Source organism: Dermacentor albipictus, chromosome 1, assembly GCF_038994185.2.
Source record: "Dermacentor albipictus isolate Rhodes 1998 colony chromosome 1, USDA_Dalb.pri_finalv2, whole genome shotgun sequence".
Classification (NCBI taxonomy): domain Eukaryota; kingdom Metazoa; phylum Arthropoda; class Arachnida; order Ixodida; family Ixodidae; genus Dermacentor; species Dermacentor albipictus.
This window is the reverse complement of record NC_091821.1, coordinates 504,994,746-505,007,975: the sequence shown is the minus strand read 5'-3', so window position 1 is coordinate 505,007,975 and position 13,230 is coordinate 504,994,746. Positions and strand designations below refer to the sequence as shown.

The window sequence follows — 13,230 nt, the reverse complement described above, 5'->3', positions numbered from 1 at the left end:
ATTGGACGCGGACTCCATCACATTGAATAGAGTGCATTCTACGGTGTCATTCTTGGACAGATGGTACCCATTCTCCAGCAATGAGGATGGGAACAAATTGTCTCACGGGCCGGCCGTCACCTTCCTCCTACTGCCAACATTCCTTTCCCTCCATAGTTGCTTAGCTTTTATTGGGTTCGGCTGCTAATCACGAGGTCTCGGGATCGAATCCCATCCACGGCAGCCGTATTTCAATGGGTGTGAAATGCGAAAACCCGCGTACTTAGGGTTAGGCGCACGTTAAAAATCCCAAGTGGTCTAAATTATTCCCGAATCCTCCACTACGGCGTGCCTCATAATGAAATCGTGGTTTTGGCAAGTAAAACCGTATAATACGTTATGTAACATTCGTTGAGGATGTCCTGGGCAGTCGCACAACTCTTGAATTTGAATACAATTAAGTGTCAGGAGTTGCACGTGAGGTCCTTGAATATGTCATCATCATCAGCAGCAGCAGCAGCAGCAGCATCATCATCATCAGCCTGGTTACGCCCACTGCAGGGCAAAGACCTCTCCCATACTTCTCCAACAGCCCCGGTCACCTACTAATTGTGGCCATGTCATCCCTGCAAACTTCTTAATCTCATCCGCCCACCTAACTTTCTGCCTCCCCCTGCTACACTTCCCTTCCCTTGGAATCCAGTCTGTGTATAATAGCTGTGTCTTACCAGTACTCACCTACGGGGCAGAAACTTGGAGGCTTACGAAAAGGATTCTACTTAAATTATGGACGAGGCAACGAGCTATTGAAAGAAGAATGATGGGTGTAACGTTAAGGGATAAGAAAAGAGCAGATTGGGTGAGGGAACAAACGCGAGTTAATGACATCTTAGTTGAAATCAAGAAAAAGAAATTGGCATGGGCAGGACATGTAATGAGGAGGGAAGATAACCGATGGTCATTAAGGGTTGAATATGTGGATAACCTTTATGGCGTTCGATAGCTGCTAGTCTACATTGCGGCTATATAATAAAGGTGGAACGGCAACATGGTAGAAAATGTGGAGAACATACAAATCCCGCATATATTATTCCACAATAATTTTAAATAGCGTTCTTGCTTCACACACGTGGATAGCCGCCATAGGAGACTACTTTGGAAACTAACTGCAAGTACTGTATATGTCGTACCCAAGGGTGTACCTGGCCTGGTGGCCAGTAAATGTGACGTAATATTGCGAGCAGCTTCGGCCATAGCATGCTAACGGATGACGACACAGACTGAAGTGACTAGCGCAAGAGTGGACAATAGAGAGACGCTACAAGGACAAGCGCCCAGTTGGAAGTTTGCGCTTATCCTTGTCGCCTCTTTAGTGTCCCGTGTCCACTCTTGCGCTAGTCACTTTAGCATGGAATACCAACTAGCCCCCTCTCACACCCTGCGACGACACAGGGACAGTTTGCTCAACTCTTGTTTCGTGACTTTTGTGTCAAGGTGAAAAACCGACATATCCATGTATATGTCCTGATACTTAAGCACATCTAGATTTGCAGCTGCGTCGATAGCCCATGAGTGCGCATTGCAAAGTCGCTAGTGAAATAATTGTGTGCACCTTAACGAATTCGATAAGGGAAAATCAAAATCCATCCACGACGGCGTCTCTAGTAGGCGCGGTGCGATGTTCGGACGTTAACAATGTATGCCGATTGAAGAAAGGCTGCCCCGATGTGCTTCTGACGGTTAGGCTATCTTCTTTACTCCGTAGAATGAAAAAAAAAGAAAAAGAAAAGGAAAAGAGAAAAAAAAAAGAACCGAATCAAAAGCCCAGAATCAACAATTGCTCGTCGCGAGTAAACGCTGGATGACGAGCAATTTCCAGGCGACGAGCGAATACGCTTGATCAAGAACACTGATAACGCTGGCGGGACAAGCATTGTGGCGAAGTTCAATGCACAGGGATAGCTTTTACTTTTTTTATTTTTGTTTGGTTGACGTCATCACGCGTCACCGCGGGAAGTTTGAAAAGTTTAAGGTGAGTACGCCACGTGGTGGCATTCACGCGAACTAAACCCTCGTGTCCAGAAAAGCTGGATACGATTACCTAAAGTGCAACAGATAGACAACAGACAAGAACGAAGCACTATTTGTGTTCACTTCGTTCCTGTTCAACGCATTTCTGTTGCACTATAGTTAATGAATTCATAAGGCTGCACAGGAGAAGAATGATACCTCTGCCCAAGGGCCTGATCTCGCATCCAAATCCACGCGTGTGCACACACACACACGTTGCAAGAGTGCATAGCATGAAGCAGTATCAACAGGATGACATTAGATATGGATGAGGACTAACTTTCAACTGAGGTTGATTTGTAAAAATGTGGTGAGTGATATAAATTACCAGAAAAAAAAGGACGATGAGCAAAACGAGAACAAGGTGAAAGCAGAAGCCAACGTTTCGACAAGCGAACTTGTCTTCTTCAAGGTCCACGTGTGGAAACGGCTCCTACTTTCACCTTGTTCTCATGTTGCTCATCGTCTTGAATTTCCATCTCCTGCCTTCCCCGAGTTTTCCCCAGAAAAAGAAAGACATCTTTGAAGGATAGATGAAAATTGGTTCTTCATGCAGCCAAACATAAATAAAAATGCTACAGAAAGAAAATAGAAAAAAATTCCAAGTGCAGGAAAAAATCATTACAATTGCCAATCCTGCATGCCAGCACCTTTCAAGAAACACTGTTGTTATTCCAATAGACAGAATGACAGCTTGCTTATGCAAGCACATTCTTACAGTTCCATGCCATTGGGAAAAAGAGTTTCCTGGAAGGTAGCCACATGCACACTTGGTGATCACAATGTTTTTTTTCCCTGGACTTGTATATCTATATGTATTTTCTCCCTTTCCTGCTTTTATGTTTGGTTTCATCAAGCACTAGTCTTTATCAGGGTTTATTGCTGTACTACTTTGTGGTAACCTTTATAGATAACTGCATTTTCACAATAAACCTTTTAATTAGAAGTTAGCATACCCTGTTCTTACTGCTTCACACTGTACATTCTTGCTACATTGGCCAAAGAAAAGATTTTATAAGGTATCATGAAGGCCATTAAAGTGACTTGTTGCAGTCTAAAAAAAACGAATAGCCTGGCTGAACATGGCACCAGAGAACACATAGGATAAACAAGAAAACCGAGATGATCTAACAATCAAAAGTTTAATGTACACACCGAGTAAATGCTCGCTGACAAGCTATAGACTGAACATACATAAAAAGGAGAAGCAAAAATTCATGTGCGTTTCCTGACAGGAAATGCATCCATTTCTAACGGAGGCCGTGATGACAAGATTAACCCAGCATGTTTAGATTTACAGCTTCCGTAATTTCTCTAGGCAGCCGATCTGCACAGAATGCTAGCTTCTTCCTCTACAATGCACGCTCAGATGTGGAGAGTGCATTGTAGAGGAAGAAGCTAGCATTCTGTGGAGATCGGCTGCCTAGAGAAATTATGGATGCTGTAGATGCAAATACACTGGGAGAATCTTGCGTCAGCATGGACGCTGTTACACTTTCAGGGATGGATGCGTTTCCTGTTGGGATCTGTATGGACACACATCATATCTTGCTTCTGCTTTCTGTGTAAATTCAATTTATTGCTTGTCGAACAGCATTTACTCGGCATGTTCAATAAACTTTCATTTGTTAATACACCTCATGATTGTCTTGGTCTCTAGCAGAAAGGTGTTCATTCTTTTTACAGTGAAGCTGTGTATGCCTAGGCGAAACAGTCATGGTCCGATTCCCAAAAACCCCAGTGCAGGGGTATGAGCCATTGCATTCGTCTTGCATGATGGACGGATACATTTCTTGTTGGGTAGACATAGAAATGCTTATGCATTTCAAACATACATTTATCTGCGTGTTATTGCAGGGAAGGGACACAGAGGGGAATGGGGTTAAGAAAAAATCATGATGTCATTATTATCTCACAGCAAAGGTGTGGCGGGCCATTGGCTAGACCGGTAGTGATGTCGTTTCTCTCTAGCAGCAGAGCACGCGTGCAGCAGTCTCTCTCCGACTTCCCAATAGGTTCGAAAATGTGTCCCTGTATTTAATTAAATGAAATGTGCAGCCCCGGTGTGTCACTTTGTAACTACAGTGCATAACTGAGTCATAAACATTATGATTAATGCATTACCAAACACAAGTGCGTAACATAATTCAGAAAGACTTTGATGGACCCGCTGGATTAACACAATGAACCATTCATTGCTCTTTCCATGATGGTGATCTTGCAAAGTGCAATGTGTGGCATTCCAAATAAACAATGTGATAAACCCAAGCCAAACATGTGCATAACCTCATTAAGAAACACAGACATAACCAATAATATAGAAAGCCGAATAAACCATTGGAATTAACCCAGTGATAAACACCGGGGCTGCACATTTCAGCTTCGCTGGTTTAGCATCTGTACAGGGTGCATGGGCAGTAACTTTTTCTGTTATTGTTAAGTATTGTATAATGCTCTGCCAGTAAAACACGTTGGGCTAGTTGATGCAATGTATTGGTACTGCTTTTTTTGCTGGTTTTTTTTAATGTTGTGCCCTTCTTCCTTTTGTAACAACTTTTTTATTCCCCCTTGCATAATACTCCAACCTTGCAGCCTGCGAGGTATATAAATAAATAAGTACATAAGCACGTCATTCATTCATCTGCATACACCTCGCACCATTCCTTGCTCAACAAACATCACTGCGTTGATGTCTCGCAGCGTGCATCTACATTACCTGCCGTTTGCGTTTCGGTATGGTTTGTGAACAGTGTAATGCATAAAGATTACATGACATTAAGGTTGTGACCTATGCAGTGCATAAGCAAACCTTGCAAAAGATGACATGTTGGATTGTTGAATATACGACAAATTGTATATATCGCAGTTACTTTAACAGCATTTAATTGACCACTTGACAAAAACTTCACTTCGCACAGTTTCTAACACGTACACTGAATCTGCAGTTTTCTTTTTTGCTTATTAATGATGTCGTTACTGCATGGCCACATTGTAGATATGAAAACAAAGTGAAATAAATTTGTTTTTTGCAATATAACAATATGTGTAGATCACTGCGATTGTAACACGGGAACTTGATACAAACATGCACACTATAGGATGCAGACAAATGCTCAGGACAAACGCCAGAATGTTTGCATCCTGATACTTATGAAAGTGAACGGTTTCATTCCATGGCTGTCAATGAGAGGGAGAGAGAAAACTTAATTGTGTTCGTGGAACAAAAACGCATTGATAAGCTTTAGACATATAGTCATTGCTTAACACTTTCGAAATGAATAATTATAGCTTGCTATCGACATTGAAGCAGCCATTCGACAGCAAGAAAAGGAATCAGTTTTTCCAACTCTGAACATTGAATTGCAGGAAATGCAAGCAAGCATAAAATTCTGCCAATATAACCTGTTTAGGAATACCAAATTGGAATAAACATTGAGGCTTGCATTTGCACTTTCTCTGGCTGAGCAATCTAGTTTGAAATGACTCCCATAAGCATGTCATAACAATGTTGCTCTAATACAGGTTAAATGCATGACTAGCCTAAGAAATCTGGATGATTGATATAAATTACAGTGAAGAAACTATAATATCAATAACATTATTAATATAATGATAATATTTCTTTCCACAAAACAGGCTAACCGTGAGAGGCGTGCGAGGCTGAGCAGAAAGCTGAAAAATTCTACGGCAGGTGCGCCTGCCGTGGGCCTACGATCCTGCATTATGAATAGCGCGTATTGATATGGTCTTCTTGTTAGAAGTTCCGAGTATACTACCAGCGCGAGACACGGGACAACAAAGTGGACGAGAAGCGTGTCTTTTAGAATGCTATGTTACAACGTGCAGGTTCCTACAAAAGTGTCGGTAACTGCTCGAAACATTTGATGCGTCGGCTTTTGCGCCTTTAGAAATATTTAGAGAGGGCTCCCATATATATATATATATATATATATATATATATATATATATATATATATATATATATATATTTGCAGCGCAAGCACCGCGATGGACGAACCAGGCTAGCGCTAAGGTTGAATTTCACAACACAATTTTCATTCCACGTCGTAATCACACTGATCGTTTGAGGCTTCGTCCAGGGGCACACTCGGGCGTTCGGGTTGGTGCTTCTTGTTGCGTTTGGCGTAAGAATATGGCTAGGAGCATTCACCACATATGCGCAATGACAGGCAATATACACGCATCATTTCTCTAGAAGCTGACGCCGAGCACGCGTAGCGCGAGGATCTTGTTGGGCTGACACAACTTCGTGGCAGCCGAATTCCGAATACTGCATATACGGTGAGGGTAGCTGTATGAACTTGTCGATAGGTCATCTTGTAGATTGTTGTAGCACAGGAAGAACGAAACGGTCATAGAAGGTAGATAAGACCACACACAGCGCCGAACCTCCTGCGAACAGCTGTTTACGTGCGCGATGTCGCACTGAACTACAGAAACCGCCGTCGCGCACCCCAAGACAAATCTTAATTAACTTTTTTAAATTAGTAAACGTACATATTATTTGCTTCTAATCAAGAAAAGTCAATAATATTATACTGTAAACGTTTCATTCACTACAATAAAAGAATTATGCAGCGTGTGCCACGAAACCTGGCAGTAAGCAACCGTGGGCGTCGCACCAGTCGCATTGTTAAAATCGCAAACATGTGAAATGAGCCCTCTAAAAATCGCATTGCGACGCGTGCGACAGCACCGATTTTCGTCGTTGCAGTCGCAGCATGTGAAACAGCCTGAAGCCGCTGACCGAGGTAGCGAGGGGGAAGCGCAGGGAGTGAGCCTGCTTTGCGAGAGCGTCCGCGGCTTCGTTCCCTTGCAGGCCGATGTGCGCTGGAACCCAGTGCAACGCCAAATTGCAGCCCTGGCTGACGAGATGGCGGAGCTTTGAGCTGACGCGCTGCACCAACGGAGGTCCAAGGTAATCCTTCGGCAGCATACACAGTGCGGCGCGCGAGTCCGAAAGGATCGCGGCAGAAACAACACTGCGCTGTTGAAGCAGGAGATCAGCTGCTAGGTCGATCGCAGCAAGCTCGGCCACCGTCGACGACCACACAACACGAAGGCGGCACTGCCGTGTAGCGCAAATATCCGGCGCCGTGCACGCTGCAGCACCATAACCATCACTCGCCACGGAGCCGTCGATGTAAACGAGCAGCCGGCCCCCTAGGCGCTCGTGTAGCAGGGCGGCCGTTTCCTGCTGCATAGCACAAACAGCTGTTCGACGCTTGGACTTGACGCCTGGCACCGTGGTGTTTACATCGAGTAGCGCGGAGGCGTGCGGCGATACCGGCAGAGGTAGGAGTTGCGGCGTCGACGCGACGAGTGCGCTGAACTCGGTGGCACGCTGGCCCATGCCCGAGCCCTCGAGGGTGTGGAGGCGACAAACGAGGCGTTGTCCCTGTGGCGAACGTTGAAGGCGCTCGATGTGGTTCATCGCTTGGTTCCGTGCGCGAAGTGAGGGCGGCCAGTCTCCCGCTTCGGCGAGAGTTGCTCCTACTTGCGAGCTGCGAGGAAGCCCGTAAAGTTGGCGAATTACGGTGCGGTGCTCCATGTCGATGGCGTTCCAGTTTGTGGCTCTGGCGTTCGTGAGGGGAAGCGCATAGAGTGCTCGCGTTGTTGCGACAGAGTTGTAAACTCGAAGCGCAAGTTGCGGTGTACAACCACGACCACGGGCGAGCAGGGTGCGTGCCGCGCCAGCCACCTTCTCAGAATTCTTGCAGAGCTGGGAGACGGCGGCGTTAAAGTTGACCCGGCAGTCGATGTCAAGTCCGAGATAGCGCACTTTTCTCTGCCACGGGAGGGGGCTTCCGCGCGTGTTCCCCGTGCGCTTGGCATGCAGGACGTTTGGGTTTCGCTGATTCACGAGACTTCTCACGACGTCCACCGGCTTTTCGTCTAGCGATATGCCCCTCATGATACCTTTGGACGTGTTCTCCGGAGCCGCTCTGTAGGCGCTTGCTTCGGACTCGCAGTCACCAACGCGCAGCTTGCAAATGCTGCCGTATCGTCTAGCGCGATCTTCTGACGGAGTGCTCACCATCATCACGTTTTGACGCTCGTTGAGACAAACGCTGTCCTCCTCAGCTGCCTCGCGTCCAACGCCTGCTGCGTTGCCTATGCAGCAATGGACGCGGTCCTTCGGGTATTTCGAGACGTTGATGCCGCCCCGGGGTCGCACGATGATCTTGTAGTCGTACGTGGGTAGGTTGGGCATTCGGCTCACCATGGTGATCTTACGCACGTAGTGCGTCGCTTGCTCTATAGACGCCACCTTCTTGGAGGGCGCTGTCGTGGCTTGCTGGTTCGTCGCCGGGTCGTCGTCTCCCGCCGCGTTCTTGGTGTTACGCTTGATCTCGCACCATCACTGCTGTTTTCCGAGCTCCGTCGGCGATATTTCCTCCCCTTCGACTTGCACGAACTTCCATCTTTGAAGCCGGCGCAGCGGGTCGGCGATCCGCTGACGCTTAGGCCTATTGTGCCTTGTCTTCAAAAAGTGGCCGGAAAACGGGCTCGCCTGCCGAAATCTGGTATCGAGAGAATCCATACAACTTTCGCAAGCAGCTGCGAATACCATGAAAAAGATAGCTTAGAAAATTCGCCGAAAACCATAGAAAATTTGCGGAGCCGGTGCGACGCGCGTCCGCACTCCGTGGCCGCCTAGCGGTTCCCCCGGAGACAGGTGTTCAATTTTTTTTTTTTGGGGGGGGGAGGCGGGGGGCGAGTTGCATTCGGCTGCAATGTGAAACGCCGTCAGTGTTCCTTCGTGTTTTATTGCAGGGGCGCGTCTTTTTTCTTTTTAAAGCCAATGTTGTATGGCTTCTCCAATGTGGTATGCCGACCTCGCAATGATTTTTCTTTTTTTGCAGATGAAGATGATAAGGAAGAACCGTCAACGTCAAGTGCAAGAAGTTGCCTCTGGAAGCACGTGAACCATCCGCGGACATGCCACCCTCAATGGGAAGACGGTCTTCCAGACCCTCCAGATGAGCCGAAAGCTCCCATTGAGTACTCCTAGTATTTATTTGACGACAAGCTTCTTGCCGAGATTACAGACCAGACCAATCTCTATGCAGTATGCCAACAAAGCATAACGCCTAACACGCGCTGAACTAGAGCAGTTTCTTGGCGCCACAATGTGCTTGTCCATATACAGGCTTCCGCGATAGCGCATGTACTGGAGCCGCGAGTTCCGAGTAGAAAAAGTGGCAAAAGTTATGTCACGTGACAGGTGGCAAGCCATAAAAAACAGCGTTCATTTCAATAATAACAATCTCCTACAAGCGAATGCTGGCAAAGGGAGGCTCTTCAAAATTCGACCATTCATTGAGAATCTGCTGCCCAAATTTCAAATCCTTCCAAAGTCACAGATGCTGGTGGTCGACGAGCAAATTGGGCAGTTCAAAGGTCGCTCGTCACTCAAGCAATACATCCCTAGCAAGCCTCACAACTGGGGCTACAAGAGTGGTGTATTTTGCGACATCCACGGTTTTGTCTGTGACTTCTCTATTTACACAGGGGACATCCGCCTTGTTCGTGGATTACCTGACCTTGGAGCAAGCTCTAATGTTGTGCTCGAGCTTTCGCGCTCCATCCCAGAGAGCAAGAGCTACTTGCTCTTTTTTGCCAACTGGTTCACATCCATGAAACTGCTGGCAAATTTGCACCAGCGCGGTATTCCAGCCATGGGAACTGCGCACACGAACAGGATTTCTAAATGCCGACTGCTCAGCGATGCAGAAATCAAGAAGAATGAAAGAAGAAGCCACGTGGAGATAGCTACTATTTAAGGGGTCGAAGTCCGAGTATAAGTGGTACGACAGCCGGGGAGTGAATATTGCCAGCACATTCGGGAGTGCCGAGCCCCTAGGAAGCAGTGAGCGGTATGACTGGCTCAATGGCTATGGTATGACATGGCTCAGTGGCAATGGTGTTGGGCTGCTGAGCACGAGGTCGCGGGATCGAATCCCGGCCATGGCGACCGCATTTCGATGGAGGCGAAATGCGAAAACACCCGTGTATCTATTTAGGTGCACGTTAAAGAACCCTAGGTGTTCGAAATTTTCGGAGTCCTCCACTACGGCGTGCTTCATAATCAGAAAGTGGTTTCGGCGCGTAAAACCCTATAATTTAATTTTTAACATGGCTGTTGTGAGCAGCTGGCTGCTCTACCGCAGGGATTGTGATGCTCTAGCCAATGTCTCCTTTACTAGATGCCCGCCGCGTTGCTCGATTTCCCATTGTAGCGGCGGTTCCCTTATTTGAAGTTAGTTCAGCATAAATTCCGTGCGGCGGCGCTCGTTGCCTTTTCAACTTCCGGCGGATGGGGCAGCGGCGGCTCAATGCATCCGCCCGCGTGTTATATGCGCGGGCGTCTGCTAGCGGGCGTTATCGCGGGCCTCTAAGACGGTGACAGATGCCATGGTAATCTCAGAGGTCGCAGCACGTGATTGCAAGTTGCAGGCGTTCGCCATGAGAGGCGCTCGTTGCCTTTTCGCGGAGAAGAGAAAAAGGAGAGGGCCCGGAACCGAGCTACCGGACAACGCGGCAGGCATCTAGTAAAGGAGGCATTGCTCTACCAATCCCAAAGAACGAGAAACTAGACCTTTTAACGTTCAAGCCTTCTCTAGCCAGCTGCCTCTGTCACGGCTGCTGGATAAAAAAAAACAAAGTTGCGGCGTGCCGCGTGCATCGAAAACGCTGTCATCCGCCGCGGCGCTACCAGTCGGGGTCTGTTGTCCGGGATCGGCATAGAGAGGAACGCGCTTCGAACGCCGTCGCCCGTGGAAACCGACGCGTCCCGTCCCCGAGAGCTAGCACCGTTCGGCCCAGCCAAGCGGCCGAGAATGCAACTACGGCGGAGAGATTCGCTCCCATTTCAACCCACCTGAAGTGGCAGGCCGCACTTTTTTTTTTTGTATCCAGCGGTCGTGCCTCTGTAATAAAAACAAGGACATGATGAAGAATCGGGGCCGGCCGTCCCTTTCCATGGAAGCAGAGCTTGAGAAGAAGAATAGAAGAGGACCAGCAGCTCCAACACCTAATGCTCAAGTCCGTCAAGACATTGTTCGCCCCTTGCCTGAAGTGTCGCAGCAACGACAACGGTGCAAAATGCCTGGCTGCAAAGGCCAACCTGTTTCTTTCTGCACAAAGTGCAAAATTCATCTGTGTATAAGAAAAGTTCAAATTGTTTAATTTCTTTTCACAAGAACTGACATACAAATGTGCTGAGCTCAAAGAAATGAGTTCTGAAGTGTCCTTGAAAATAAATATTTTGTTATCCATTACTACCTGTTGTCGCGTTTTCGCGACATAGCCGTTACTTTGTTCCTAAAATCCCGACATACATAAAAGTTGCTGCATAACTTCCACATAAGCACACTGTAAAAGCCACAGCAAAATATTATTTTATGCCGTACACTAAGTTCAGGCTAGAGTAGGCTAATAGGTGATGTTAGTGACGACGTATGACGCTGTAGGAACCAACACAAGCTGAACGAAGGTTTTGGAGTAGGTTAACGCGACGGGACGGTAGCCGCAGGGACACGGGGGACCCTGGTGGGAAGTGCAGCTCCCGATGTCGGTGGCCATATTTTTGAGTAACCTGTGAGGCCGATGAGCATCAAGGGCAACCTGCCGGGCGATATCAGCACGGGCAATAGCATCACGATCATGGTCGATGGATAGGTACGTGAGGATGGAGCATGGCTTCCATGGTCAACGGTGGGTCATACCCAGTGAGTACCAGAAAGATATGTAGCCAGCTATGTCGTAACGGGAAGAGTTGTATGCGAAGGTCACAAAGGCTGGTTGATGTCTGAGTCCCGGCGGTCAACAGAAACGTACACAGCAAGCATTTCCCTCAGGGTACATTTGAGACGTTCAGTGATGTAATATATACGTGGATGGTATGCTGTGGTGAACTTATAGCTCATCGCACAGGGACGAAGATGGTCGTCGACTGCTTTAGGCAGAAAGCAGTGGCCACAATCAATGGTTACCTGATGAGGACCACGGTGACGCAGGCGGACATGGTGAAAACTGAAATTGCATACATCAATATCATAACTGGCAGGAACTGCTCGCGTCACAGCGTATCGCGGTTTGTAGACAGTAGTGATTGCAGCACATCAGTTGCCGAAGGTAGACATAAAAAAAGGTCCTAGGAGATCAAATCCAAGCAGAAAAAATGGTTAATCAGAGATGTCGATGGGCTGTATGCTGCTAGCAGGAAGTTGGGTCTACGGCCAGTGATAGAAGTTACGAGCCGCAACGTACTGTCGAACAAAACAGTAGAGACCAGGCGAAAATAAGCGCCGATGGATGCCATCCTATGTGCTTTATACGGGCGGACAACGTACAAGAGCTCAGCACCATCAGGGTATGTACTGTAGTGGTGCAGTATATTGTTGCGAAGTACAAACGCCTGTAGCGCTGAGCCCGCGTTTGGAGAGTTCGACTGTCTATAACAGGCCGCAAAAATTGATCGCTGTGCAATTTGGCTACTATGTTGAAGAATGTAATATATAGAAAAAAGGCTTCAAGTTTATCTATCAGGGTGTCAGAGGGATCAACTTGGTGTCGATACAAGCCATCGGCATGGCACGGAAGTCGCCGAGGCTTGCAGAACTGAAAAAATTTGTACTACTTCAAAGGTGCCGCCCAAGTGCCAACACTACTAAGAGGGTCTTCGAGCGAGAAAAGCCAGTAAAGTACATGGTTATTCATAATAACGCAGAAGTTCCCAACATGCGCGGGCAGTAAGAATTTCGCGATAGCCCATACGAGAGCTGAGCAATCGAGTTTTGTGATGGTATAATTTTACTCAGACGATGAGAGAAGGTGGTTTGGGTAGGCGACCACGCGGTGTACGCAGAGCTTTGTCCAAAAGCAGTGCCTATGCCGAGGCCACTGGCTTCTTTAAGAGCGTTCGTGCTAAGTGACGGTTCGAAATATGCTAGAACAGGAGGGTGGATTCGGAGGCAAAAAGGCGCTGAAGATGCATATGCTTGCTCTCGAAGACAAGTGAAAGTGACGTCTTTCTTGAGCAAGCCAGTGATAGGACGGGCTGATTCGGCGCAGATCCAGGGCAAAAATGCCTAATGCAAATTTTGAGCGGAGCTGTAGAGGCGTTTTGAATTCGCAATATATTGTGGCAAAGAA

The 13,230-nt window shown here is 47.4% G+C and overlaps 1 protein-coding gene, 1 long non-coding RNA gene and 1 pseudogene across 6 annotated transcripts in view; 2 read left to right on the top strand and 1 right to left on the bottom strand.

Moving 5' to 3' along the window:
* LOC139054892 (uncharacterized) overlaps window positions 1-13,230 on the top strand; it is a 216,738-nt gene that overhangs the window by 9,440 nt on the left and 194,068 nt on the right. The window lies entirely within an intron of this gene.
* The window catches only part of LOC135907603 (high-affinity choline transporter 1-like), a 294,531-nt gene that overhangs the window by 140,488 nt on the left and 140,813 nt on the right, over window positions 1-13,230 (bottom strand). The gene's annotated exons all lie outside the window — the stretch shown is intronic.
* Window positions 9,240-13,096, top strand: LOC139055023 (piggyBac transposable element-derived protein 3-like; annotated as a pseudogene).